The sequence below is a fragment of the Rhinoderma darwinii genome, unplaced genomic scaffold (genome assembly GCF_050947455.1).
Source record: "Rhinoderma darwinii isolate aRhiDar2 unplaced genomic scaffold, aRhiDar2.hap1 Scaffold_2347, whole genome shotgun sequence".
In the NCBI taxonomy this organism is placed as follows: Eukaryota; Metazoa; Chordata; class Amphibia; order Anura; family Rhinodermatidae; genus Rhinoderma; species Rhinoderma darwinii.
This window is the reverse complement of record NW_027462648.1, coordinates 1-27,182: the sequence shown is the minus strand read 5'-3', so window position 1 is coordinate 27,182 and position 27,182 is coordinate 1. Positions and strand designations below refer to the sequence as shown.

Sequence of the window (27,182 nt, the reverse complement as noted above, 5' to 3'; positions counted from 1 at the left end):
ATGTGAAATGCCGGAAACACAGAAACACAGAAGACACACACACACACACACACACACACACACACACACACACACACACACACACACACACACACACACACACACACAACAAGAGGTGGCAATGTATTAATTAATTGCATTTAATAAATGAGCTCATTATCACACATGACTGTACAAATGCATTGTCCAACAGGTGTTGAAATAATGGGATTAAAAGGGGAGATCCCATCAGAAAGACAAAAACAATAGCAAACACAAATAGCACTTTTGGAATCTGATTTTAGTCAACACATAAGGGAAGGGTGCACCGGTCCTGGAAATACTGCAATACCAGGTCAATGCGTGGAGTGGACAGAGCAAGCTCTATTTCCATCTCCCTGTTCTAAAAATCCATTTAATATATGGTCCCCAGATAGGGGACGTATCAGATATTAAACTGATAAGAACAGATACTACACTTGATCTTAGCCAAAAGGCCGAGAAGCGATAACCCGAGCGGCCCTTGCCTTGCCCGAGCCTGTCCCATACTGCTGTTCACCCCTTGCAGCGATTGATTCAGCCTACTCCTAGGCAATTCCATGGGGCCCTGCAGGCTCACACACATTTACAGCTACTAAGCGGGAGGGAGGTGAATAAAGGCCGGAGAGGAAGCTACACAGGATTTGCTTCTTTTGCTTGCACCACAATGCAGTGCTGAAAGAGGAGGAATCTACATAAAAACGCCTTCCTGGCAACGCCCAAATGCCCTCCTGCCATGCAGATAAACACTGGCAGCGGCAGCAAGTGCATGCCCACAGCCACCCCTTGTTCCTTCACACCTTGTATCAGCTGTAATCCAGTCCAGTCCAGTCCAGTGCTGCCTGCTGAGCAGCACTGACCAACACTGCCTGGGCCCAGGCTTTTATCTATCTCTGAGGCAGGCCCCATTATGATGTCAGAAAGCTGGCTCTGGAATCCTGAGGGCTCCACTATGACACGTGCAAAGTTCCGTCTGAACTTTATATAAGACGGTGCGGCTCAGTCAGTCACTCAGTGTTGCCTGAGAGGGCAACACTGCAACAGCCGGCCGCCAGGCTGTCTTTTTTTTGCACATTTATTTGCCTCCAGGAGGCCACAAGAGGGAGACAAGGGACTGCAAAATGGAAAATAGGCATCCACCAACTTTACAGACAACTTCTCTTTGCTCCTACAACCTCCATCCTTGCACAGTTTGTTATTCTTCCAGGTAACATAGTAACAAATCCAAATTGCTGCTCTCTTTGTAGGCAAGCAAGGGTTTGTTGCAACTGCAATTCTTACTTCTTCTTGGAAATGTAGGGACGACAGTACATTCCATCACATCCATCTAGTGTACACAGGTAGGTCCATTGTGGCGGGCGGGCTGCTTTAATGGCTGTTTGCTGTTCCCCCTACTCCACTCCACTATTTGACTGTGGTGCTGCATCAATCAATCAGTGGCTGGCTCAGGTGCAGCTCTTTAACCTACCTAAAAGGGAGGGCGGAGAGAAGACAAGGAAGGTGAATGAGCTGTTCCAATGTGAAATGCCGGAAACACAGAAACACAGAAGACACACACACACACACACACACACACACACACACACACACACACACACACACACACACACACACACACACACAACAAGAGGTGGCAATGTATTAATTAATTGCATTTAATAAATGAGCTCATTATCACACATGACTGTACAAATGCATTGTCCAACAGGTGTTGAAATAATGGGATTAAAAGGGGAGATCCCATCAGAAAGACAAAAACAATAGCAAACACAAATAGCACTTTTGGAATCTGATTTTAGTCAACACATAAGGGAAGGGTGCACCGGTCCTGGAAATACTGCAATACCAGGTCAATGCGTGGAGTGGACAGAGCAAGCTCTATTTCCATCTCCCTGTTCTAAAAATCCATTTAATATATGGTCCCCAGATAGGGGACGTATCAGATATTAAACTGATAAGAACAGATACTACACTTGATCTTAGCCAAAAGGCCGAGAAGCGATAACCCGAGCGGCCCTTGCCTTGCCCGAGCCTGTCCCATACTGCTGTTCACCCCTTGCAGCGATTGATTCAGCCTACTCCTAGGCAATTCCATGGGGCCCTGCAGGCTCACACACATTTACAGCTACTAAGCGGGAGGGAGGTGAATAAAGGCCGGAGAGGAAGCTACACAGGATTTGCTTCTTTTGCTTGCACCACAATGCAGTGCTGAAAGAGGAGGAATCTACATAAAAACGCCTTCCTGGCAACGCCCAAATGCCCTCCTGCCATGCAGATAAACACTGGCAGCGGCAGCAAGTGCATGCCCACAGCCACCCCTTGTTCCTTCACACCTTGTATCAGCTGTAATCCAGTCCAGTCCAGTCCAGTGCTGCCTGCTGAGCAGCACTGACCAACACTGCCTGGGCCCAGGCTTTTATCTATCTCTGAGGCAGGCCCCATTATGATGTCAGAAAGCTGGCTCTGGAATCCTGAGGGCTCCACTATGACACGTGCAAAGTTCCGTCTGAACTTTATATAAGACGGTGCGGCTCAGTCAGTCACTCAGTGTTGCCTGAGAGGGCAACACTGCAACAGCCGGCCGCCAGGCTGTCTTTTTTTTGCACATTTATTTGCCTCCAGGAGGCCACAAGAGGGAGACAAGGGACTGCAAAATGGAAAATAGGCATCCACCAACTTTACAGACAACTTCTCTTTGCTCCTACAACCTCCATCCTTGCACAGTTTGTTATTCTTCCAGGTAACATAGTAACAAATCCAAATTGCTGCTCTCTTTGTAGGCAAGCAAGGGTTTGTTGCAACTGCAATTCTTACTTCTTCTTGGAAATGTAGGGACGACAGTACATTCCATCACATCCATCTAGTGTACACAGGTAGGTCCATTGTGGCGGGCGGGCTGCTTTAATGGCTGTTTGCTGTTCCCCCTACTCCACTCCACTATTTGACTGTGGTGCTGCATCAATCAATCAGTGGCTGGCTCAGGTGCAGCTCTTTAACCTACCTAAAAGGGAGGGCGGAGAGAAGACAAGGAAGGTGAATGAGCTGTTCCAATGTGAAATGCCGGAAACACAGAAACACAGAAGACACACACACACACACACACACACACACACACACACACACACACACACACACACACACACACACACACACAACAAGAGGTGGCAATGTATTAATTAATTGCATTTAATAAATGAGCTCATTATCACACATGACTGTACAAATGCATTGTCCAACAGGTGTTGAAATAATGGGATTAAAAGGGGAGATCCCATCAGAAAGACAAAAACAATAGCAAACACAAATAGCACTTTTGGAATCTGATTTTAGTCAACACATAAGGGAAGGGTGCACCGGTCCTGGAAATACTGCAATACCAGGTCAATGCGTGGAGTGGACAGAGCAAGCTCTATTTCCATCTCCCTGTTCTAAAAATCCATTTAATATATGGTCCCCAGATAGGGGACGTATCAGATATTAAACTGATAAGAACAGATACTACACTTGATCTTAGCCAAAAGGCCGAGAAGCGATAACCCGAGCGGCCCTTGCCTTGCCCGAGCCTGTCCCATACTGCTGTTCACCCCTTGCAGCGATTGATTCAGCCTACTCCTAGGCAATTCCATGGGGCCCTGCAGGCTCACACACATTTACAGCTACTAAGCGGGAGGGAGGTGAATAAAGGCCGGAGAGGAAGCTACACAGGATTTGCTTCTTTTGCTTGCACCACAATGCAGTGCTGAAAGAGGAGGAATCTACATAAAAACGCCTTCCTGGCAACGCCCAAATGCCCTCCTGCCATGCAGATAAACACTGGCAGCGGCAGCAAGTGCATGCCCACAGCCACCCCTTGTTCCTTCACACCTTGTATCAGCTGTAATCCAGTCCAGTCCAGTCCAGTGCTGCCTGCTGAGCAGCACTGACCAACACTGCCTGGGCCCAGGCTTTTATCTATCTCTGAGGCAGGCCCCATTATGATGTCAGAAAGCTGGCTCTGGAATCCTGAGGGCTCCACTATGACACGTGCAAAGTTCCGTCTGAACTTTATATAAGACGGTGCGGCTCAGTCAGTCACTCAGTGTTGCCTGAGAGGGCAACACTGCAACAGCCGGCCGCCAGGCTGTCTTTTTTTTGCACATTTATTTGCCTCCAGGAGGCCACAAGAGGGAGACAAGGGACTGCAAAATGGAAAATAGGCATCCACCAACTTTACAGACAACTTCTCTTTGCTCCTACAACCTCCATCCTTGCACAGTTTGTTATTCTTCCAGGTAACATAGTAACAAATCCAAATTGCTGCTCTCTTTGTAGGCAAGCAAGGGTTTGTTGCAACTGCAATTCTTACTTCTTCTTGGAAATGTAGGGACGACAGTACATTCCATCACATCCATCTAGTGTACACAGGTAGGTCCATTGTGGCGGGCGGGCTGCTTTAATGGCTGTTTGCTGTTCCCCCTACTCCACTCCACTATTTGACTGTGGTGCTGCATCAATCAATCAGTGGCTGGCTCAGGTGCAGCTCTTTAACCTACCTAAAAGGGAGGGCGGAGAGAAGACAAGGAAGGTGAATGAGCTGTTCCAATGTGAAATGCCGGAAACACAGAAACACAGAAGACACACACACACACACACACACACACACACACACACACACACACACACACACACACACACACACACACACACACACACAACAAGAGGTGGCAATGTATTAATTAATTGCATTTAATAAATGAGCTCATTATCACACATGACTGTACAAATGCATTGTCCAACAGGTGTTGAAATAATGGGATTAAAAGGGGAGATCCCATCAGAAAGACAAAAACAATAGCAAACACAAATAGCACTTTTGGAATCTGATTTTAGTCAACACATAAGGGAAGGGTGCACCGGTCCTGGAAATACTGCAATACCAGGTCAATGCGTGGAGTGGACAGAGCAAGCTCTATTTCCATCTCCCTGTTCTAAAAATCCATTTAATATATGGTCCCCAGATAGGGGACGTATCAGATATTAAACTGATAAGAACAGATACTACACTTGATCTTAGCCAAAAGGCCGAGAAGCGATAACCCGAGCGGCCCTTGCCTTGCCCGAGCCTGTCCCATACTGCTGTTCACCCCTTGCAGCGATTGATTCAGCCTACTCCTAGGCAATTCCATGGGGCCCTGCAGGCTCACACACATTTACAGCTACTAAGCGGGAGGGAGGTGAATAAAGGCCGGAGAGGAAGCTACACAGGATTTGCTTCTTTTGCTTGCACCACAATGCAGTGCTGAAAGAGGAGGAATCTACATAAAAACGCCTTCCTGGCAACGCCCAAATGCCCTCCTGCCATGCAGATAAACACTGGCAGCGGCAGCAAGTGCATGCCCACAGCCACCCCTTGTTCCTTCACACCTTGTATCAGCTGTAATCCAGTCCAGTCCAGTCCAGTGCTGCCTGCTGAGCAGCACTGACCAACACTGCCTGGGCCCAGGCTTTTATCTATCTCTGAGGCAGGCCCCATTATGATGTCAGAAAGCTGGCTCTGGAATCCTGAGGGCTCCACTATGACACGTGCAAAGTTCCGTCTGAACTTTATATAAGACGGTGCGGCTCAGTCAGTCACTCAGTGTTGCCTGAGAGGGCAACACTGCAACAGCCGGCCGCCAGGCTGTCTTTTTTTTGCACATTTATTTGCCTCCAGGAGGCCACAAGAGGGAGACAAGGGACTGCAAAATGGAAAATAGGCATCCACCAACTTTACAGACAACTTCTCTTTGCTCCTACAACCTCCATCCTTGCACAGTTTGTTATTCTTCCAGGTAACATAGTAACAAATCCAAATTGCTGCTCTCTTTGTAGGCAAGCAAGGGTTTGTTGCAACTGCAATTCTTACTTCTTCTTGGAAATGTAGGGACGACAGTACATTCCATCACATCCATCTAGTGTACACAGGTAGGTCCATTGTGGCGGGCGGGCTGCTTTAATGGCTGTTTGCTGTTCCCCCTACTCCACTCCACTATTTGACTGTGGTGCTGCATCAATCAATCAGTGGCTGGCTCAGGTGCAGCTCTTTAACCTACCTAAAAGGGAGGGCGGAGAGAAGACAAGGAAGGTGAATGAGCTGTTCCAATGTGAAATGCCGGAAACACAGAAACACAGAAGACACACACACACACACACACACACACACACACACACACACACACACACACACACACACACACACACACACAACAAGAGGTGGCAATGTATTAATTAATTGCATTTAATAAATGAGCTCATTATCACACATGACTGTACAAATGCATTGTCCAACAGGTGTTGAAATAATGGGATTAAAAGGGGAGATCCCATCAGAAAGACAAAAACAATAGCAAACACAAATAGCACTTTTGGAATCTGATTTTAGTCAACACATAAGGGAAGGGTGCACCGGTCCTGGAAATACTGCAATACCAGGTCAATGCGTGGAGTGGACAGAGCAAGCTCTATTTCCATCTCCCTGTTCTAAAAATCCATTTAATATATGGTCCCCAGATAGGGGACGTATCAGATATTAAACTGATAAGAACAGATACTACACTTGATCTTAGCCAAAAGGCCGAGAAGCGATAACCCGAGCGGCCCTTGCCTTGCCCGAGCCTGTCCCATACTGCTGTTCACCCCTTGCAGCGATTGATTCAGCCTACTCCTAGGCAATTCCATGGGGCCCTGCAGGCTCACACACATTTACAGCTACTAAGCGGGAGGGAGGTGAATAAAGGCCGGAGAGGAAGCTACACAGGATTTGCTTCTTTTGCTTGCACCACAATGCAGTGCTGAAAGAGGAGGAATCTACATAAAAACGCCTTCCTGGCAACGCCCAAATGCCCTCCTGCCATGCAGATAAACACTGGCAGCGGCAGCAAGTGCATGCCCACAGCCACCCCTTGTTCCTTCACACCTTGTATCAGCTGTAATCCAGTCCAGTCCAGTCCAGTGCTGCCTGCTGAGCAGCACTGACCAACACTGCCTGGGCCCAGGCTTTTATCTATCTCTGAGGCAGGCCCCATTATGATGTCAGAAAGCTGGCTCTGGAATCCTGAGGGCTCCACTATGACACGTGCAAAGTTCCGTCTGAACTTTATATAAGACGGTGCGGCTCAGTCAGTCACTCAGTGTTGCCTGAGAGGGCAACACTGCAACAGCCGGCCGCCAGGCTGTCTTTTTTTTGCACATTTATTTGCCTCCAGGAGGCCACAAGAGGGAGACAAGGGACTGCAAAATGGAAAATAGGCATCCACCAACTTTACAGACAACTTCTCTTTGCTCCTACAACCTCCATCCTTGCACAGTTTGTTATTCTTCCAGGTAACATAGTAACAAATCCAAATTGCTGCTCTCTTTGTAGGCAAGCAAGGGTTTGTTGCAACTGCAATTCTTACTTCTTCTTGGAAATGTAGGGACGACAGTACATTCCATCACATCCATCTAGTGTACACAGGTAGGTCCATTGTGGCGGGCGGGCTGCTTTAATGGCTGTTTGCTGTTCCCCCTACTCCACTCCACTATTTGACTGTGGTGCTGCATCAATCAATCAGTGGCTGGCTCAGGTGCAGCTCTTTAACCTACCTAAAAGGGAGGGCGGAGAGAAGACAAGGAAGGTGAATGAGCTGTTCCAATGTGAAATGCCGGAAACACAGAAACACAGAAGACACACACACACACACACACACACACACACACACACACACACACACACACACACACACACACACACACACACACAACAAGAGGTGGCAATGTATTAATTAATTGCATTTAATAAATGAGCTCATTATCACACATGACTGTACAAATGCATTGTCCAACAGGTGTTGAAATAATGGGATTAAAAGGGGAGATCCCATCAGAAAGACAAAAACAATAGCAAACACAAATAGCACTTTTGGAATCTGATTTTAGTCAACACATAAGGGAAGGGTGCACCGGTCCTGGAAATACTGCAATACCAGGTCAATGCGTGGAGTGGACAGAGCAAGCTCTATTTCCATCTCCCTGTTCTAAAAATCCATTTAATATATGGTCCCCAGATAGGGGACGTATCAGATATTAAACTGATAAGAACAGATACTACACTTGATCTTAGCCAAAAGGCCGAGAAGCGATAACCCGAGCGGCCCTTGCCTTGCCCGAGCCTGTCCCATACTGCTGTTCACCCCTTGCAGCGATTGATTCAGCCTACTCCTAGGCAATTCCATGGGGCCCTGCAGGCTCACACACATTTACAGCTACTAAGCGGGAGGGAGGTGAATAAAGGCCGGAGAGGAAGCTACACAGGATTTGCTTCTTTTGCTTGCACCACAATGCAGTGCTGAAAGAGGAGGAATCTACATAAAAACGCCTTCCTGGCAACGCCCAAATGCCCTCCTGCCATGCAGATAAACACTGGCAGCGGCAGCAAGTGCATGCCCACAGCCACCCCTTGTTCCTTCACACCTTGTATCAGCTGTAATCCAGTCCAGTCCAGTCCAGTGCTGCCTGCTGAGCAGCACTGACCAACACTGCCTGGGCCCAGGCTTTTATCTATCTCTGAGGCAGGCCCCATTATGATGTCAGAAAGCTGGCTCTGGAATCCTGAGGGCTCCACTATGACACGTGCAAAGTTCCGTCTGAACTTTATATAAGACGGTGCGGCTCAGTCAGTCACTCAGTGTTGCCTGAGAGGGCAACACTGCAACAGCCGGCCGCCAGGCTGTCTTTTTTTTGCACATTTATTTGCCTCCAGGAGGCCACAAGAGGGAGACAAGGGACTGCAAAATGGAAAATAGGCATCCACCAACTTTACAGACAACTTCTCTTTGCTCCTACAACCTCCATCCTTGCACAGTTTGTTATTCTTCCAGGTAACATAGTAACAAATCCAAATTGCTGCTCTCTTTGTAGGCAAGCAAGGGTTTGTTGCAACTGCAATTCTTACTTCTTCTTGGAAATGTAGGGACGACAGTACATTCCATCACATCCATCTAGTGTACACAGGTAGGTCCATTGTGGCGGGCGGGCTGCTTTAATGGCTGTTTGCTGTTCCCCCTACTCCACTCCACTATTTGACTGTGGTGCTGCATCAATCAATCAGTGGCTGGCTCAGGTGCAGCTCTTTAACCTACCTAAAAGGGAGGGCGGAGAGAAGACAAGGAAGGTGAATGAGCTGTTCCAATGTGAAATGCCGGAAACACAGAAACACAGAAGACACACACACACACACACACACACACACACACACACACACACACACACACACACACACACACACACACACACACAACAAGAGGTGGCAATGTATTAATTAATTGCATTTAATAAATGAGCTCATTATCACACATGACTGTACAAATGCATTGTCCAACAGGTGTTGAAATAATGGGATTAAAAGGGGAGATCCCATCAGAAAGACAAAAACAATAGCAAACACAAATAGCACTTTTGGAATCTGATTTTAGTCAACACATAAGGGAAGGGTGCACCGGTCCTGGAAATACTGCAATACCAGGTCAATGCGTGGAGTGGACAGAGCAAGCTCTATTTCCATCTCCCTGTTCTAAAAATCCATTTAATATATGGTCCCCAGATAGGGGACGTATCAGATATTAAACTGATAAGAACAGATTTTTTTTTAATTGAAAGCCCGAGCCGTGCTTTCGATCACCCAAGTGCATAAAAAGTGCAGAGGTGCCACACAAAAAGTGCACAAGGATGCGGTCTATCGCAGCCCTTCTCTTAAAAGAGAGAGGCCCCGCATAACCATTCCCTGACCCTCCAAACCATAGGCCTAGAGGATCAAGGATCGATGGTCCCCCCTCGCCGAAGCTTAGGGAGACCCAAACACACTCCTAGGCTTCTACCTGGGCTGCCACCCCAGTGTCCACCTAGGAGCCTGCATCCTAGTTGCACCTCCCCTCCGAAGAAGGGAGGCCGGGTTGCAGGGGAAAAAGGAACCAGAAGGCCACACATTTTCCCCCTAGACCTCAGGAGGGTCCCAAAAGGGCACCGCATCCCAAAATCCTTGTGACAAACGTGACAAACACACAGTGAAAAACAAAATTAAATAAGTGGATGTGCGCTGTGATACAGCCTGGACATCCGCCAGGTATATAAAAATTCCTCATCTCCCAGCCAGAAGGCCGGGAGAATAAAGGTGTGTGCTTAAAAGTGTGAAAGAAGAGTGCGTGCAAGTGTGCCTTCACTCAGTGGGATCCCACCCCCAGTGAGTTAGGGCACCCCAGGGTCACCAGCCCTGGGGCACATAGCAACTCGGGCTTTCAAACTACCCGACCTCCTGACCTCGATCCGGCGGTCGCCTGGTCACCTACAAATGGTACCTTTAAACCAAATGCGTACACCAGAGCGATGACCGTTGTGGTTCCCTGCCCTCACCTCGGCGTTCTGTCATCCCCCTACGATGGCCCACGTACCACCGGCAGGGATGATTACTAACCTCAGCTTGAGCAGGTACTACACTTGATCTTAGCCAAAAGGCCGAGAAGCGATAACCCGAGCGGCCCTTGCCTTGCCCGAGCCTGTCCCATACTGCTGTTCACCCCTTGCAGCGATTGATTCAGCCTACTCCTAGGCAATTCCATGGGGCCCTGCAGGCTCACACACATTTACAGCTACTAAGCGGGAGGGAGGTGAATAAAGGCCGGAGAGGAAGCTACACAGGATTTGCTTCTTTTGCTTGCACCACAATGCAGTGCTGAAAGAGGAGGAATCTACATAAAAACGCCTTCCTGGCAACGCCCAAATGCCCTCCTGCCATGCAGATAAACACTGGCAGCGGCAGCAAGTGCATGCCCACAGCCACCCCTTGTTCCTTCACACCTTGTATCAGCTGTAATCCAGTCCAGTCCAGTCCAGTGCTGCCTGCTGAGCAGCACTGACCAACACTGCCTGGGCCCAGGCTTTTATCTATCTCTGAGGCAGGCCCCATTATGATGTCAGAAAGCTGGCTCTGGAATCCTGAGGGCTCCACTATGACACGTGCAAAGTTCCGTCTGAACTTTATATAAGACGGTGCGGCTCAGTCAGTCACTCAGTGTTGCCTGAGAGGGCAACACTGCAACAGCCGGCCGCCAGGCTGTCTTTTTTTTGCACATTTATTTGCCTCCAGGAGGCCACAAGAGGGAGACAAGGGACTGCAAAATGGAAAATAGGCATCCACCAACTTTACAGACAACTTCTCTTTGCTCCTACAACCTCCATCCTTGCACAGTTTGTTATTCTTCCAGGTAACATAGTAACAAATCCAAATTGCTGCTCTCTTTGTAGGCAAGCAAGGGTTTGTTGCAACTGCAATTCTTACTTCTTCTTGGAAATGTAGGGACGACAGTACATTCCATCACATCCATCTAGTGTACACAGGTAGGTCCATTGTGGCGGGCGGGCTGCTTTAATGGCTGTTTGCTGTTCCCCCTACTCCACTCCACTATTTGACTGTGGTGCTGCATCAATCAATCAGTGGCTGGCTCAGGTGCAGCTCTTTAACCTACCTAAAAGGGAGGGCGGAGAGAAGACAAGGAAGGTGAATGAGCTGTTCCAATGTGAAATGCCGGAAACACAGAAACACAGAAGACACACACACACACACACACACACACACACACACACACACACACACACACACACACACACACACACACACACACACACAACAAGAGGTGGCAATGTATTAATTAATTGCATTTAATAAATGAGCTCATTATCACACATGACTGTACAAATGCATTGTCCAACAGGTGTTGAAATAATGGGATTAAAAGGGGAGATCCCATCAGAAAGACAAAAACAATAGCAAACACAAATAGCACTTTTGGAATCTGATTTTAGTCAACACATAAGGGAAGGGTGCACCGGTCCTGGAAATACTGCAATACCAGGTCAATGCGTGGAGTGGACAGAGCAAGCTCTATTTCCATCTCCCTGTTCTAAAAATCCATTTAATATATGGTCCCCAGATAGGGGACGTATCAGATATTAAACTGATAAGAACAGATTTTTTTTTTTTTTTTTTTTTTTTAATTCATTCAGATCACGTCTTAAAAATCATAAAATTCAAAATAAAAAAGACTTAGATCATCACAATGAAAACTGAAAACGTACAATTAATTTTTGTTTTCCTCTTTCCTTTTTTTCTTAAGAAATCAAAAAAACATTCCTTTTTTAACAGCAATAGTTCCTAACATATCCACTAGATGTTCCTGCAAATCATTACCATCCCATTCACAGTTTACAATGCACGTTAACCACGTTGGCACACCATACCTTTCAAGAAACCCTGGTAAATTTTCTCTTACACAGAGCCGCACCCTCCTCCGCATTTTTTCAAAATTAATTTTACTACGTAACTGCTCTACTTCTTCCAGTAACCTGTCTCTTTCTGCTCTTTCCTCTTCTGAAATGACACTTTTTTTCTTTCTCTCTGCTTTTTTCCTTTTTTTCTCATCACTTTGCCCACTTCCTTCCAATTTCTGAAGCTTGCCTTCTTCCAAACTAACTTCCGCTTCCTTTCTTTTGACTATCTTCTTATTTTCCTCTTGTACCTCACGTTTGCTTTTCTTTGGGCATGATTTGAATATGTGCCCCTCCTCTCCACACATATTACATACTTTCCCTTTCTGACATTCATTATACTTATGTCCCTCTTGCAGACATTTTGTACACATTACTCTCTCACAGGTTTCTCTCTCATGACCATACTCTTTACAATTCAAACAAAACATATCCATTCCAGGAAAAAATAAATTTCCACACGCACTTCCAATCTTGAACCGCGCTGGAGGAAACAATAGGTTTCTAGATTCACCAATTCTCACAAATTTACAAAGAAATTTCCACTTCCCAGTCCAAAATCCAAAAGGGTTAAACACTTTCCCCTTCCCCACCACCTCCTCACAAAACTTATTGAGAAATAACTTAATGTCCTCTTCATCCACGTAAGGCGAAAACATTTTTACGACCACCAACTTTTTGTTTGGCACAAAATGTGGTGTTACCTTCACACCCACAAGTCTTGGGTCCCTTTTACCTTCCTTCAAGCGTTCTAAAAAGACAGCATAAATTTCTTCTGTGGCGAAGGTAACGTCAAAGCACCCTCTCCTCGGATAGTCCATCACCGCCAAAATGCATGATCTCTCCAGCTGAAAGAAATCCAACAAAAGAACCTTTGTGATGAACTCCAGATCCTTCCTTTGTCGCTCAGATTCCTCCACGAAAAACCGGACAGCATTCCTGGTACGCATATATTCGGGAATTTCCTCCATCCTGCTCCAAACGAATTCCAGCAATCTCCAAAGAATACCTTCAGTACCGAAGTACCAGGCAGGTGATCGCTCCCCGTTGCCCTGGACTAATCCTCCTCCCCAATAGCAGCAGAGGGGTGAAGTCTCTCCTAAGAGAAACGATCCCCCCAGGCCAAGGAAAAGGGTACCAGGGCACCTCCTGACCAAGAAACAAGGCAATACCCTAAAGTACTACACTTGATCTTAGCCAAAAGGCCGAGAAGCGATAACCCGAGCGGCCCTTGCCTTGCCCGAGCCTGTCCCATACTGCTGTTCACCCCTTGCAGCGATTGATTCAGCCTACTCCTAGGCAATTCCATGGGGCCCTGCAGGCTCACACACATTTACAGCTACTAAGCGGGAGGGAGGTGAATAAAGGCCGGAGAGGAAGCTACACAGGATTTGCTTCTTTTGCTTGCACCACAATGCAGTGCTGAAAGAGGAGGAATCTACATAAAAACGCCTTCCTGGCAACGCCCAAATGCCCTCCTGCCATGCAGATAAACACTGGCAGCGGCAGCAAGTGCATGCCCACAGCCACCCCTTGTTCCTTCACACCTTGTATCAGCTGTAATCCAGTCCAGTCCAGTCCAGTGCTGCCTGCTGAGCAGCACTGACCAACACTGCCTGGGCCCAGGCTTTTATCTATCTCTGAGGCAGGCCCCATTATGATGTCAGAAAGCTGGCTCTGGAATCCTGAGGGCTCCACTATGACACGTGCAAAGTTCCGTCTGAACTTTATATAAGACGGTGCGGCTCAGTCAGTCACTCAGTGTTGCCTGAGAGGGCAACACTGCAACAGCCGGCCGCCAGGCTGTCTTTTTTTTGCACATTTATTTGCCTCCAGGAGGCCACAAGAGGGAGACAAGGGACTGCAAAATGGAAAATAGGCATCCACCAACTTTACAGACAACTTCTCTTTGCTCCTACAACCTCCATCCTTGCACAGTTTGTTATTCTTCCAGGTAACATAGTAACAAATCCAAATTGCTGCTCTCTTTGTAGGCAAGCAAGGGTTTGTTGCAACTGCAATTCTTACTTCTTCTTGGAAATGTAGGGACGACAGTACATTCCATCACATCCATCTAGTGTACACAGGTAGGTCCATTGTGGCGGGCGGGCTGCTTTAATGGCTGTTTGCTGTTCCCCCTACTCCACTCCACTATTTGACTGTGGTGCTGCATCAATCAATCAGTGGCTGGCTCAGGTGCAGCTCTTTAACCTACCTAAAAGGGAGGGCGGAGAGAAGACAAGGAAGGTGAATGAGCTGTTCCAATGTGAAATGCCGGAAACACAGAAACACAGAAGACACACACACACACACACACACACACACACACACACACACACACACACACACACACACACACACACACACAACAAGAGGTGGCAATGTATTAATTAATTGCATTTAATAAATGAGCTCATTATCACACATGACTGTACAAATGCATTGTCCAACAGGTGTTGAAATAATGGGATTAAAAGGGGAGATCCCATCAGAAAGACAAAAACAATAGCAAACACAAATAGCACTTTTGGAATCTGATTTTAGTCAACACATAAGGGAAGGGTGCACCGGTCCTGGAAATACTGCAATACCAGGTCAATGCGTGGAGTGGACAGAGCAAGCTCTATTTCCATCTCCCTGTTCTAAAAATCCATTTAATATATGGTCCCCAGATAGGGGACGTATCAGATATTAAACTGATAAGAACAGATACTACACTTGATCTTAGCCAAAAGGCCGAGAAGCGATAACCCGAGCGGCCCTTGCCTTGCCCGAGCCTGTCCCATACTGCTGTTCACCCCTTGCAGCGATTGATTCAGCCTACTCCTAGGCAATTCCATGGGGCCCTGCAGGCTCACACACATTTACAGCTACTAAGCGGGAGGGAGGTGAATAAAGGCCGGAGAGGAAGCTACACAGGATTTGCTTCTTTTGCTTGCACCACAATGCAGTGCTGAAAGAGGAGGAATCTACATAAAAACGCCTTCCTGGCAACGCCCAAATGCCCTCCTGCCATGCAGATAAACACTGGCAGCGGCAGCAAGTGCATGCCCACAGCCACCCCTTGTTCCTTCACACCTTGTATCAGCTGTAATCCAGTCCAGTCCAGTCCAGTGCTGCCTGCTGAGCAGCACTGACCAACACTGCCTGGGCCCAGGCTTTTATCTATCTCTGAGGCAGGCCCCATTATGATGTCAGAAAGCTGGCTCTGGAATCCTGAGGGCTCCACTATGACACGTGCAAAGTTCCGTCTGAACTTTATATAAGACGGTGCGGCTCAGTCAGTCACTCAGTGTTGCCTGAGAGGGCAACACTGCAACAGCCGGCCGCCAGGCTGTCTTTTTTTTGCACATTTATTTGCCTCCAGGAGGCCACAAGAGGGAGACAAGGGACTGCAAAATGGAAAATAGGCATCCACCAACTTTACAGACAACTTCTCTTTGCTCCTACAACCTCCATCCTTGCACAGTTTGTTATTCTTCCAGGTAACATAGTAACAAATCCAAATTGCTGCTCTCTTTGTAGGCAAGCAAGGGTTTGTTGCAACTGCAATTCTTACTTCTTCTTGGAAATGTAGGGACGACAGTACATTCCATCACATCCATCTAGTGTACACAGGTAGGTCCATTGTGGCGGGCGGGCTGCTTTAATGGCTGTTTGCTGTTCCCCCTACTCCACTCCACTATTTGACTGTGGTGCTGCATCAATCAATCAGTGGCTGGCTCAGGTGCAGCTCTTTAACCTACCTAAAAGGGAGGGCGGAGAGAAGACAAGGAAGGTGAATGAGCTGTTCCAATGTGAAATGCCGGAAACACAGAAACACAGAAGACACACACACACACACACACACACACACACACACACACACACACACACACACACACACACACACACACACACACACAACAAGAGGTGGCAATGTATTAATTAATTGCATTTAATAAATGAGCTCATTATCACACATGACTGTACAAATGCATTGTCCAACAGGTGTTGAAATAATGGGATTAAAAGGGGAGATCCCATCAGAAAGACAAAAACAATAGCAAACACAAATAGCACTTTTGGAATCTGATTTTAGTCAACACATAAGGGAAGGGTGCACCGGTCCTGGAAATACTGCAATACCAGGTCAATGCGTGGAGTGGACAGAGCAAGCTCTATTTCCATCTCCCTGTTCTAAAAATCCATTTAATATATGGTCCCCAGATAGGGGACGTATCAGATATTAAACTGATAAGAACAGATACTACACTTGATCTTAGCCAAAAGGCCGAGAAGCGATAACCCGAGCGGCCCTTGCCTTGCCCGAGCCTGTCCCATACTGCTGTTCACCCCTTGCAGCGATTGATTCAGCCTACTCCTAGGCAATTCCATGGGGCCCTGCAGGCTCACACACATTTACAGCTACTAAGCGGGAGGGAGGTGAATAAAGGCCGGAGAGGAAGCTACACAGGATTTGCTTCTTTTGCTTGCACCACAATGCAGTGCTGAAAGAGGAGGAATCTACATAAAAACGCCTTCCTGGCAACGCCCAAATGCCCTCCTGCCATGCAGATAAACACTGGCAGCGGCAGCAAGTGCATGCCCACAGCCACCCCTTGTTCCTTCACACCTTGTATCAGCTGTAATCCAGTCCAGTCCAGTCCAGTGCTGCCTGCTGAGCAGCACTGACCAACACTGCCTGGGCCCAGGCTTTTATCTATCTCTGAGGCAGGCCCCATTATGATGTCAGAAAGCTGGCTCTGGAATCCTGAGGGCTCCACTATGACACGTGCAAAGTTCCGTCTGAACTTTATATAAGACGGTGCGGCTCAGTCAGTCACTCAGTGTTGCCTGAGAGGGCAACACTGCAACAGCCGGCCGCCAGGCTGTCTTTTTTTTGCACATTTATTTGCCTCCAGGAGGCCACAAGAGGGAGACAAGGGACTGCAAAATGGAAAATAGGCATCCACCAACTTTACAGACAACTTCTCTTTGCTCCTACAACCTCCATCCTTGCACAGTTTGTTATTCTTCCAGGTAACATAGTAACAAATCCAAATTGCTGCTCTCTTTGTAGGCAAGCAAGGGTTTGTTGCAACTGCAATTCTTACTTCTTCTTGGAAATGTAGGGACGACAGTACATTCCATCACATCCATCTAGTGTACACAGGTAGGTCCATTGTGGCGGGCGGGCTGCTTTAATGGCTGTTTGCTGTTCCCCCTACTCCACTCCACTATTTGACTGTGGTGCTGCATCAATCAATCAGTGGCTGGCTCAGGTGCAGCTCTTTAACCTACCTAAAAGGGAGGGCGGAGAGAAGACAAGGAAGGTGAATGAGCTGTTCCAATGTGAAATGCCGGAAACACAGAAACACAGAAGACACACACACACACACACACACACACACACACACACACACACACACACACACACACACACACACACACACACACACACACACAACAAGAGGTGGCAATGTATTAATTAATTGCATTTAATAAATGAGCTCATTATCACACATGACTGTACAAATGCATTGTCCAACAGGTGTTGAAATAATGGGATTAAAAGGGGAGATCCCATCAGAAAGACAAAAACAATAGCAAACACAAATAGCACTTTTGGAATCTGATTTTAGTCAACACATAAGGGAAGGGTGCACCGGTCCTGGAAATACTGCAATACCAGGTCAATGCGTGGAGTGGACAGAGCAAGCTCTATTTCCATCTCCCTGTTCTAAAAATCCATTTAATATATGGTCCCCAGATAGGGGACGTATCAGATATTAAACTGATAAGAACAGATACTACACTTGATCTTAGCCAAAAGGCCGAGAAGCGATAACCCGAGCGGCCCTTGCCTTGCCCGAGCCTGTCCCATACTGCTGTTCACCCCTTGCAGCGATTGATTCAGCCTACTCCTAGGCAATTCCATGGGGCCCTGCAGGCTCACACACATTTACAGCTACTAAGCGGGAGGGAGGTGAATAAAGGCCGGAGAGGAAGCTACACAGGATTTGCTTCTTTTGCTTGCACCACAATGCAGTGCTGAAAGAGGAGGAATCTACATAAAAACGCCTTCCTGGCAACGCCCAAATGCCCTCCTGCCATGCAGATAAACACTGGCAGCGGCAGCAAGTGCATGCCCACAGCCACCCCTTGTTCCTTCACACCTTGTATCAGCTGTAATCCAGTCCAGTCCAGTCCAGTGCTGCCTGCTGAGCAGCACTGACCAACACTGCCTGGGCCCAGGCTTTTATCTATCTCTGAGGCAGGCCCCATTATGATGTCAGAAAGCTGGCTCTGGAATCCTGAGGGCTCCACTATGACACGTGCAAAGTTCCGTCTGAACTTTATATAAGACGGTGCGGCTCAGTCAGTCACTCAGTGTTGCCTGAGAGGGCAACACTGCAACAGCCGGCCGCCAGGCTGTCTTTTTTTTGCACATTTATTTGCCTCCAGGAGGCCACAAGAGGGAGACAAGGGACTGCAAAATGGAAAATAGGCATCCACCAACTTTACAGACAACTTCTCTTTGCTCCTACAACCTCCATCCTTGCACAGTTTGTTATTCTTCCAGGTAACATAGTAACAAATCCAAATTGCTGCTCTCTTTGTAGGCAAGCAAGGGTTTGTTGCAACTGCAATTCTTACTTCTTCTTGGAAATGTAGGGACGACAGTACATTCCATCACATCCATCTAGTGTACACAGGTAGGTCCATTGTGGCGGGCGGGCTGCTTTAATGGCTGTTTGCTGTTCCCCCTACTCCACTCCACTATTTGACTGTGGTGCTGCATCAATCAATCAGTGGCTGGCTCAGGTGCAGCTCTTTAACCTACCTAAAAGGGAGGGCGGAGAGAAGACAAGGAAGGTGAATGAGCTGTTCCAATGTGAAATGCCGGAAACACAGAAACACAGAAGACACACACACACACACACACACACACACACACACACACACACACACACACACACACACACACACACACACACACACAACAAGAGGTGGCAATGTATTAATTAATTGCATTTAATAAATGAGCTCATTATCACACATGACTGTACAAATGCATTGTCCAACAGGTGTTGAAATAATGGGATTAAAAGGGGAGATCCCATCAGAAAGACAAAAACAATAGCAAACACAAATAGCACTTTTGGAATCTGATTTTAGTCAACACATAAGGGAAGGGTGCACCGGTCCTGGAAATACTGCAATACCAGGTCAATGCGTGGAGTGGACAGAGCAAGCTCTATTTCCATCTCCCTGTTCTAAAAATCCATTTAATATATGGTCCCCAGATAGGGGACGTATCAGATATTAAACTGATAAGAACAGATACTACACTTGATCTTAGCCAAAAGGCCGAGAAGCGATAACCCGAGCGGCCCTTGCCTTGCCCGAGCCTGTCCCATACTGCTGTTCACCCCTTGCAGCGATTGATTCAGCCTACTCCTAGGCAATTCCATGGGGCCCTGCAGGCTCACACACATTTACAGCTACTAAGCGGGAGGGAGGTGAATAAAGGCCGGAGAGGAAGCTACACAGGATTTGCTTCTTTTGCTTGCACCACAATGCAGTGCTGAAAGAGGAGGAATCTACATAAAAACGCCTTCCTGGCAACGCCCAAATGCCCTCCTGCCATGCAGATAAACACTGGCAGCGGCAGCAAGTGCATGCCCACAGCCACCCCTTGTTCCTTCACACCTTGTATCAGCTGTAATCCAGTCCAGTCCAGTCCAGTGCTGCCTGCTGAGCAGCACTGACCAACACTGCCTGGGCCCAGGCTTTTATCTATCTCTGAGGCAGGCCCCATTATGATGTCAGAAAGCTGGCTCTGGAATCCTGAGGGCTCCACTATGACACGTGCAAAGTTCCGTCTGAACTTTATATAAGACGGTGCGGCTCAGTCAGTCACTCAGTGTTGCCTGAGAGGGCAACACTGCAACAGCCGGCCGCCAGGCTGTCTTTTTTTTGCACATTTATTTGCCTCCAGGAGGCCACAAGAGGGAGACAAGGGACTGCAAAATGGAAAATAGGCATCCACCAACTTTACAGACAACTTCTCTTTGCTCCTACAACCTCCATCCTTGCACAGTTTGTTATTCTTCCAGGTAACATAGTAACAAATCCAAATTGCTGCTCTCTTTGTAGGCAAGCAAGGGTTTGTTGCAACTGCAATTCTTACTTCTTCTTGGAAATGTAGGGACGACAGTACATTCCATCACATCCATCTAGTGTACACAGGTAGGTCCATTGTGGCGGGCGGGCTGCTTTAATGGCTGTTTGCTGTTCCCCCTACTCCACTCCACTATTTGACTGTGGTGCTGCATCAATCAATCAGTGGCTGGCTCAGGTGCAGCTCTTTAACCTACCTAAAAGGGAGGGCGGAGAGAAGACAAGGAAGGTGAATGAGCTGTTCCAATGTGAAATGCCGGAAACACAGAAACACAGAAGACACACACACACACACACACACACACACACACACACACACACACACACACACACACACACACACACACACACACACACAACAAGAGGTGGCAATGTATTAATTAATTGCATTTAATAAATGAGCTCATTATCACACATGACTGTACAAATGCATTGTCCAACAGGTGTTGAAATAATGGGATTAAAAGGGGAGATCCCATCAGAAAGACAAAAACAATAGCAAACACAAATAGCACTTTTGGAATCTGATTTTAGTCAACACATAAGGGAAGGGTGCACCGGTCCTGGAAATACTGCAATACCAGGTCAATGCGTGGAGTGGACAGAGCAAGCTCTATTTCCATCTCCCTGTTCTAAAAATCCATTTAATATATGGTCCCCAGATAGGGGACGTATCAGATATTAAACTGATAAGAACAGATACTACACTTGATCTTAGCCAAAAGGCCGAGAAGCGATAACCCGAGCGGCCCTTGCCTTGCCCGAGCCTGTCCCATACTGCTGTTCACCCCTTGCAGCGATTGATTCAGCCTACTCCTAGGCAATTCCATGGGGCCCTGCAGGCTCACACACATTTACAGCTACTAAGCGGGAGGGAGGTGAATAAAGGCCGGAGAGGAAGCTACACAGGATTTGCTTCTTTTGCTTGCACCACAATGCAGTGCTGAAAGAGGAGGAATCTACATAAAAACGCCTTCCTGGCAACGCCCAAATGCCCTCCTGCCATGCAGATAAACACTGGCAGCGGCAGCAAGTGCATGCCCACAGCCACCCCTTGTTCCTTCACACCTTGTATCAGCTGTAATCCAGTCCAGTCCAGTCCAGTGCTGCCTGCTGAGCAGCACTGACCAACACTGCCTGGGCCCAGGCTTTTATCTATCTCTGAGGCAGGCCCCATTATGATGTCAGAAAGCTGGCTCTGGAATCCTGAGGGCTCCACTATGACACGTGCAAAGTTCCGTCTGAACTTTATATAAGACGGTGCGGCTCAGTCAGTCACTCAGTGTTGCCTGAGAGGGCAACACTGCAACAGCCGGCCGCCAGGCTGTCTTTTTTTTTGCACATTTATTTGCCTCCAGGAGGCCACAAGAGGGAGACAAGGGACTGCAAAATGGAAAATAGGCATCCACCAACTTTACAGACAACTTCTCTTTGCTCCTACAACCTCCATCCTTGCACAGTTTGTTATTCTTCCAGGTAACATAGTAACAAATCCAAATTGCTGCTCTCTTTGTAGGCAAGCAAGGGTTTGTTGCAACTGCAATTCTTACTTCTTCTTGGAAATGTAGGGACGACAGTACATTCCATCACATCCATCTAGTGTACACAGGTAGGTCCATTGTGGCGGGCGGGCTGCTTTAATGGCTGTTTGCTGTTCCCCCTACTCCACTCCACTATTTGACTGTGGTGCTGCATCAATCAATCAGTGGCTGGCTCAGGTGCAGCTCTTTAACCTACCTAAAAGGGAGGGCGGAGAGAAGACAAGGAAGGTGAATGAGCTGTTCCAATGTGAAATGCCGGAAACACAGAAACACAGAAGACACACACACACACACACACACACACACACACACACACACACACACACACACACACACACACACACACACACACAACAAGAGGTGGCAATGTATTAATTAATTGCATTTAATAAATGAGCTCATTATCACACATGACTGTACAAATGCATTGTCCAACAGGTGTTGAAATAATGGGATTAAAAGGGGAGATCCCATCAGAAAGACAAAAACAATAGCAAACACAAATAGCACTTTTGGAATCTGATTTTAGTCAACACATAAGGGAAGGGTGCACCGGTCCTGGAAATACTGCAATACCAGGTCAATGCGTGGAGTGGACAGAGCAAGCTCTATTTCCATCTCCCTGTTCTAAAAATCCATTTAATATATGGTCCCCAGATAGGGGACGTATCAGATATTAAACTGATAAGAACAGATACTACACTTGATCTTAGCCAAAAGGCCGAGAAGCGATAACCCGAGCGGCCCTTGCCTTGCCCGAGCCTGTCCCATACTGCTGTTCACCCCTTGCAGCGATTGATTCAGCCTACTCCTAGGCAATTCCATGGGGCCCTGCAGGCTCACACACATTTACAGCTACTAAGCGGGAGGGAGGTGAATAAAGGCCGGAGAGGAAGCTACACAGGATTTGCTTCTTTTGCTTGCACCACAATGCAGTGCTGAAAGAGGAGGAATCTACATAAAAACGCCTTCCTGGCAACGCCCAAATGCCCTCCTGCCATGCAGATAAACACTGGCAGCGGCAGCAAGTGCATGCCCACAGCCACCCCTTGTTCCTTCACACCTTGTATCAGCTGTAATCCAGTCCAGTCCAGTCCAGTGCTGCCTGCTGAGCAGCACTGACCAACACTGCCTGGGCCCAGGCTTTTATCTATCTCTGAGGCAGGCCCCATTATGATGTCAGAAAGCTGGCTCTGGAATCCTGAGGGCTCCACTATGACACGTGCAAAGTTCCGTCTGAACTTTATATAAGACGGTGCGGCTCAGTCAGTCACTCAGTGTTGCCTGAGAGGGCAACACTGCAACAGCCGGCCGCCAGGCTGTCTTTTTTTTGCACATTTATTTGCCTCCAGGAGGCCACAAGAGGGAGACAAGGGACTGCAAAATGGAAAATAGGCATCCACCAACTTTACAGACAACTTCTCTTTGCTCCTACAACCTCCATCCTTGCACAGTTTGTTATTCTTCCAGGTAACATAGTAACAAATCCAAATTGCTGCTCTCTTTGTAGGCAAGCAAGGGTTTGTTGCAACTGCAATTCTTACTTCTTCTTGGAAATGTAGGGACGACAGTACATTCCATCACATCCATCTAGTGTACACAGGTAGGTCCATTGTGGCGGGCGGGCTGCTTTAATGGCTGTTTGCTGTTCCCCCTACTCCACTCCACTATTTGACTGTGGTGCTGCATCAATCAATCAGTGGCTGGCTCAGGTGCAGCTCTTTAACCTACCTAAAAGGGAGGGCGGAGAGAAGACAAGGAAGGTGAATGAGCTGTTCCAATGTGAAATGCCGGAAACACAGAAACACAGAAGACACACACACACACACACACACACACACACACACACACACACACACACACACACACACACACACACACACACACACACACAACAAGAGGTGGCAATGTATTAATTAATTGCATTTAATAAATGAGCTCATTATCACACATGACTGTACAAATGCATTGTCCAACAGGTGTTGAAATAATGGGATTAAAAGGGGAGATCCCATCAGAAAGACAAAAACAATAGCAAACACAAATAGCACTTTTGGAATCTGATTTTAGTCAACACATAAGGGAAGGGTGCACCGGTCCTGGAAATACTGCAATACCAGGTCAATGCGTGGAGTGGACAGAGCAAGCTCTATTTCCATCTCCCTGTTCTAAAAATCCATTTAATATATGGTCCCCAGATAGGGGACGTATCAGATATTAAACTGATAAGAACAGATACTACACTTGATCTTAGCCAAAAGGCCGAGAAGCGATAACCCGAGCGGCCCTTGCCTTGCCCGAGCCTGTCCCATACTGCTGTTCACCCCTTGCAGCGATTGATTCAGCCTACTCCTAGGCAATTCCATGGGGCCCTGCAGGCTCACACACATTTACAGCTACTAAGCGGGAGGGAGGTGAATAAAGGCCGGAGAGGAAGCTACACAGGATTTGCTTCTTTTGCTTGCACCACAATGCAGTGCTGAAAGAGGAGGAATCTACATAAAAACGCCTTCCTGGCAACGCCCAAATGCCCTCCTGCCATGCAGATAAACACTGGCAGCGGCAGCAAGTGCATGCCCACAGCCACCCCTTGTTCCTTCACACCTTGTATCAGCTGTAATCCAGTCCAGTCCAGTCCAGTGCTGCCTGCTGAGCAGCACTGACCAACACTGCCTGGGCCCAGGCTTTTATCTATCTCTGAGGCAGGCCCCATTATGATGTCAGAAAGCTGGCTCTGGAATCCTGAGGGCTCCACTATGACACGTGCAAAGTTCCGTCTGAACTTTATATAAGACGGTGCGGCTCAGTCAGTCACTCAGTGTTGCCTGAGAGGGCAACACTGCAACAGCCGGCCGCCAGGCTGTCTTTTTTTTGCACATTTATTTGCCTCCAGGAGGCCACAAGAGGGAGACAAGGGACTGCAAAATGGAAAATAGGCATCCACCAACTTTACAGACAACTTCTCTTTGCTCCTACAACCTCCATCCTTGCACAGTTTGTTATTCTTCCAGGTAACATAGTAACAAATCCAAATTGCTGCTCTCTTTGTAGGCAAGCAAGGGTTTGTTGCAACTGCAATTCTTACTTCTTCTTGGAAATGTAGGGACGACAGTACATTCCATCACATCCATCTAGTGTACACAGGTAGGTCCATTGTGGCGGGCGGGCTGCTTTAATGGCTGTTTGCTGTTCCCCCTACTCCACTCCACTATTTGACTGTGGTGCTGCATCAATCAATCAGTGGCTGGCTCAGGTGCAGCTCTTTAACCTACCTAAAAGGGAGGGCGGAGAGAAGACAAGGAAGGTGAATGAGCTGTTCCAATGTGAAATGCCGGAAACACAGAAACACAGAAGACACACACACACACACACACACACACACACACACACACACACACACACACACACACACACACACACACACACACACAACAAGAGGTGGCAATGTATTAATTAATTGCATTTAATAAATGAGCTCATTATCACACATGACTGTACAAATGCATTGTCCAACAGGTGTTGAAATAATGGGATTAAAAGGGGAGATCCCATCAGAAAGACAAAAACAATAGCAAACACAAATAGCACTTTTGGAATCTGATTTTAGTCAACACATAAGGGAAGGGTGCACCGGTCCTGGAAATACTGCAATACCAGGTCAATGCGTGGAGTGGACAGAGCAAGCTCTATTTCCATCTCCCTGTTCTAAAAATCCATTTAATATATGGTCCCCAGATAGGGGACGTATCAGATATTAAACTGATAAGAACAGATACTACACTTGATCTTAGCCAAAAGGCCGAGAAGCGATAACCCGAGCGGCCCTTGCCTTGCCCGAGCCTGTCCCATACTGCTGTTCACCCCTTGCAGCGATTGATTCAGCCTACTCCTAGGCAATTCCATGGGGCCCTGCAGGCTCACACACATTTACAGCTACTAAGCGGGAGGGAGGTGAATAAAGGCCGGAGAGGAAGCTACACAGGATTTGCTTCTTTTGCTTGCACCACAATGCAGTGCTGAAAGAGGAGGAATCTACATAAAAACGCCTTCCTGGCAACGCCCAAATGCCCTCCTGCCATGCAGATAAACACTGGCAGCGGCAGCAAGTGCATGCCCACAGCCACCCCTTGTTCCTTCACACCTTGTATCAGCTGTAATCCAGTCCAGTCCAGTCCAGTGCTGCCTGCTGAGCAGCACTGACCAACACTGCCTGGGCCCAGGCTTTTATCTATCTCTGAGGCAGGCCCCATTATGATGTCAGAAAGCTGGCTCTGGAATCCTGAGGGCTCCACTATGACACGTGCAAAGTTCCGTCTGAACTTTATATAAGACGGTGCGGCTCAGTCAGTCACTCAGTGTTGCCTGAGAGGGCAACACTGCAACAGCCGGCCGCCAGGCTGTCTTTTTTTTGCACATTTATTTGCCTCCAGGAGGCCACAAGAGGGAGACAAGGGACTGCAAAATGGAAAATAGGCATCCACCAACTTTACAGACAACTTCTCTTTGCTCCTACAACCTCCATCCTTGCACAGTTTGTTATTCTTCCAGGTAACATAGTAACAAATCCAAATTGCTGCTCTCTTTGTAGGCAAGCAAGGGTTTGTTGCAACTGCAATTCTTACTTCTTCTTGGAAATGTAGGGACGACAGTACATTCCATCACATCCATCTAGTGTACACAGGTAGGTCCATTGTGGCGGGCGGGCTGCTTTAATGGCTGTTTGCTGTTCCCCCTACTCCACTCCACTATTTGACTGTGGTGCTGCATCAATCAATCAGTGGCTGGCTCAGGTGCAGCTCTTTAACCTACCTAAAAGGGAGGGCGGAGAGAAGACAAGGAAGGTGAATGAGCTGTTCCAATGTGAAATGCCGGAAACACAGAAACACAGAAGACACACACACACACACACACACACACACACACACACACACACACACACACACACACACACACACACACACACAACAAGAGGTGGCAATGTATTAATTAATTGCATTTAATAAATGAGCTCATTATCACACATGACTGTACAAATGCATTGTCCAACAGGTGTTGAAATAATGGGATTAAAAGGGGAGATCCCATCAGAAAGACAAAAACAATAGCAAACACAAATAGCACTTTTGGAATCTGATTTTAGTC

At 47.4% G+C, this 27,182-nt stretch overlaps 15 non-coding genes and 3 pseudogenes across 15 annotated transcripts; all 18 read right to left on the bottom strand.

Moving 5' to 3' along the window:
- Positions 1–297: 297 nt before the first annotated feature.
- LOC142702596 (U2 spliceosomal RNA) lies at positions 298–488 on the bottom strand. Its single transcript, XR_012867169.1, has one exon. It is a non-coding gene; the product is annotated as a U2 spliceosomal RNA (small nuclear RNA).
- A 1,342-nt stretch (positions 489–1,830) lies between these two features.
- LOC142702595 (U2 spliceosomal RNA) lies at positions 1,831–2,021 on the bottom strand. The gene has a single exon (XR_012867168.1). It is a non-coding gene; the product is annotated as a U2 spliceosomal RNA (small nuclear RNA).
- A 1,340-nt stretch (positions 2,022–3,361) lies between these two features.
- Positions 3,362–3,552, bottom strand: LOC142702594 (U2 spliceosomal RNA). The gene has a single exon (XR_012867167.1). It is a non-coding gene; the product is annotated as a U2 spliceosomal RNA (small nuclear RNA).
- A 1,348-nt stretch (positions 3,553–4,900) lies between these two features.
- LOC142702593 (U2 spliceosomal RNA) lies at positions 4,901–5,091 on the bottom strand. The gene has a single exon (XR_012867166.1). It is a non-coding gene; the product is annotated as a U2 spliceosomal RNA (small nuclear RNA).
- Positions 5,092–6,431: 1,340 nt separating this feature from the next.
- LOC142702592 (U2 spliceosomal RNA) lies at positions 6,432–6,622 on the bottom strand. The gene has a single exon (XR_012867165.1). It is a non-coding gene; the product is annotated as a U2 spliceosomal RNA (small nuclear RNA).
- A 1,344-nt stretch (positions 6,623–7,966) lies between these two features.
- LOC142702591 (U2 spliceosomal RNA) lies at positions 7,967–8,157 on the bottom strand. The gene has a single exon (XR_012867164.1). It is a non-coding gene; the product is annotated as a U2 spliceosomal RNA (small nuclear RNA).
- A 1,344-nt stretch (positions 8,158–9,501) lies between these two features.
- LOC142702597 (U2 spliceosomal RNA) lies at positions 9,502–9,687 on the bottom strand. The gene has a single exon (XR_012867170.1). It is a non-coding gene; the product is annotated as a U2 spliceosomal RNA (small nuclear RNA).
- A 779-nt stretch (positions 9,688–10,466) lies between these two features.
- On the bottom strand, positions 10,467–10,536 carry LOC142702603 (U2 spliceosomal RNA; annotated as a pseudogene).
- Positions 10,537–11,884: 1,348 nt separating this feature from the next.
- LOC142702599 (U2 spliceosomal RNA) lies at positions 11,885–12,091 on the bottom strand (annotated as a pseudogene).
- Positions 12,092–13,439: 1,348 nt separating this feature from the next.
- Positions 13,440–13,550, bottom strand: LOC142702602 (U2 spliceosomal RNA; annotated as a pseudogene).
- A 1,340-nt stretch (positions 13,551–14,890) lies between these two features.
- Positions 14,891–15,081, bottom strand: LOC142702590 (U2 spliceosomal RNA). The gene has a single exon (XR_012867163.1). It is a non-coding gene; the product is annotated as a U2 spliceosomal RNA (small nuclear RNA).
- Positions 15,082–16,427: 1,346 nt separating this feature from the next.
- Positions 16,428–16,618, bottom strand: LOC142702588 (U2 spliceosomal RNA). Its single transcript, XR_012867162.1, has one exon. It is a non-coding gene; the product is annotated as a U2 spliceosomal RNA (small nuclear RNA).
- Positions 16,619–17,970: 1,352 nt separating this feature from the next.
- Positions 17,971–18,161, bottom strand: LOC142702587 (U2 spliceosomal RNA). The gene has a single exon (XR_012867161.1). It is a non-coding gene; the product is annotated as a U2 spliceosomal RNA (small nuclear RNA).
- Positions 18,162–19,507: 1,346 nt separating this feature from the next.
- On the bottom strand, positions 19,508–19,698 carry LOC142702606 (U2 spliceosomal RNA). Its single transcript, XR_012867174.1, has one exon. It is a non-coding gene; the product is annotated as a U2 spliceosomal RNA (small nuclear RNA).
- A 1,348-nt stretch (positions 19,699–21,046) lies between these two features.
- Positions 21,047–21,237, bottom strand: LOC142702605 (U2 spliceosomal RNA). Its single transcript, XR_012867173.1, has one exon. It is a non-coding gene; the product is annotated as a U2 spliceosomal RNA (small nuclear RNA).
- A 1,345-nt stretch (positions 21,238–22,582) lies between these two features.
- LOC142702604 (U2 spliceosomal RNA) lies at positions 22,583–22,773 on the bottom strand. The gene has a single exon (XR_012867172.1). It is a non-coding gene; the product is annotated as a U2 spliceosomal RNA (small nuclear RNA).
- A 1,350-nt stretch (positions 22,774–24,123) lies between these two features.
- Positions 24,124–24,314, bottom strand: LOC142702598 (U2 spliceosomal RNA). The gene has a single exon (XR_012867171.1). It is a non-coding gene; the product is annotated as a U2 spliceosomal RNA (small nuclear RNA).
- A 1,346-nt stretch (positions 24,315–25,660) lies between these two features.
- LOC142702586 (U2 spliceosomal RNA) lies at positions 25,661–25,851 on the bottom strand. The gene has a single exon (XR_012867160.1). It is a non-coding gene; the product is annotated as a U2 spliceosomal RNA (small nuclear RNA).
- Between the last annotated feature and the right edge of the window lie 1,331 nt (positions 25,852–27,182).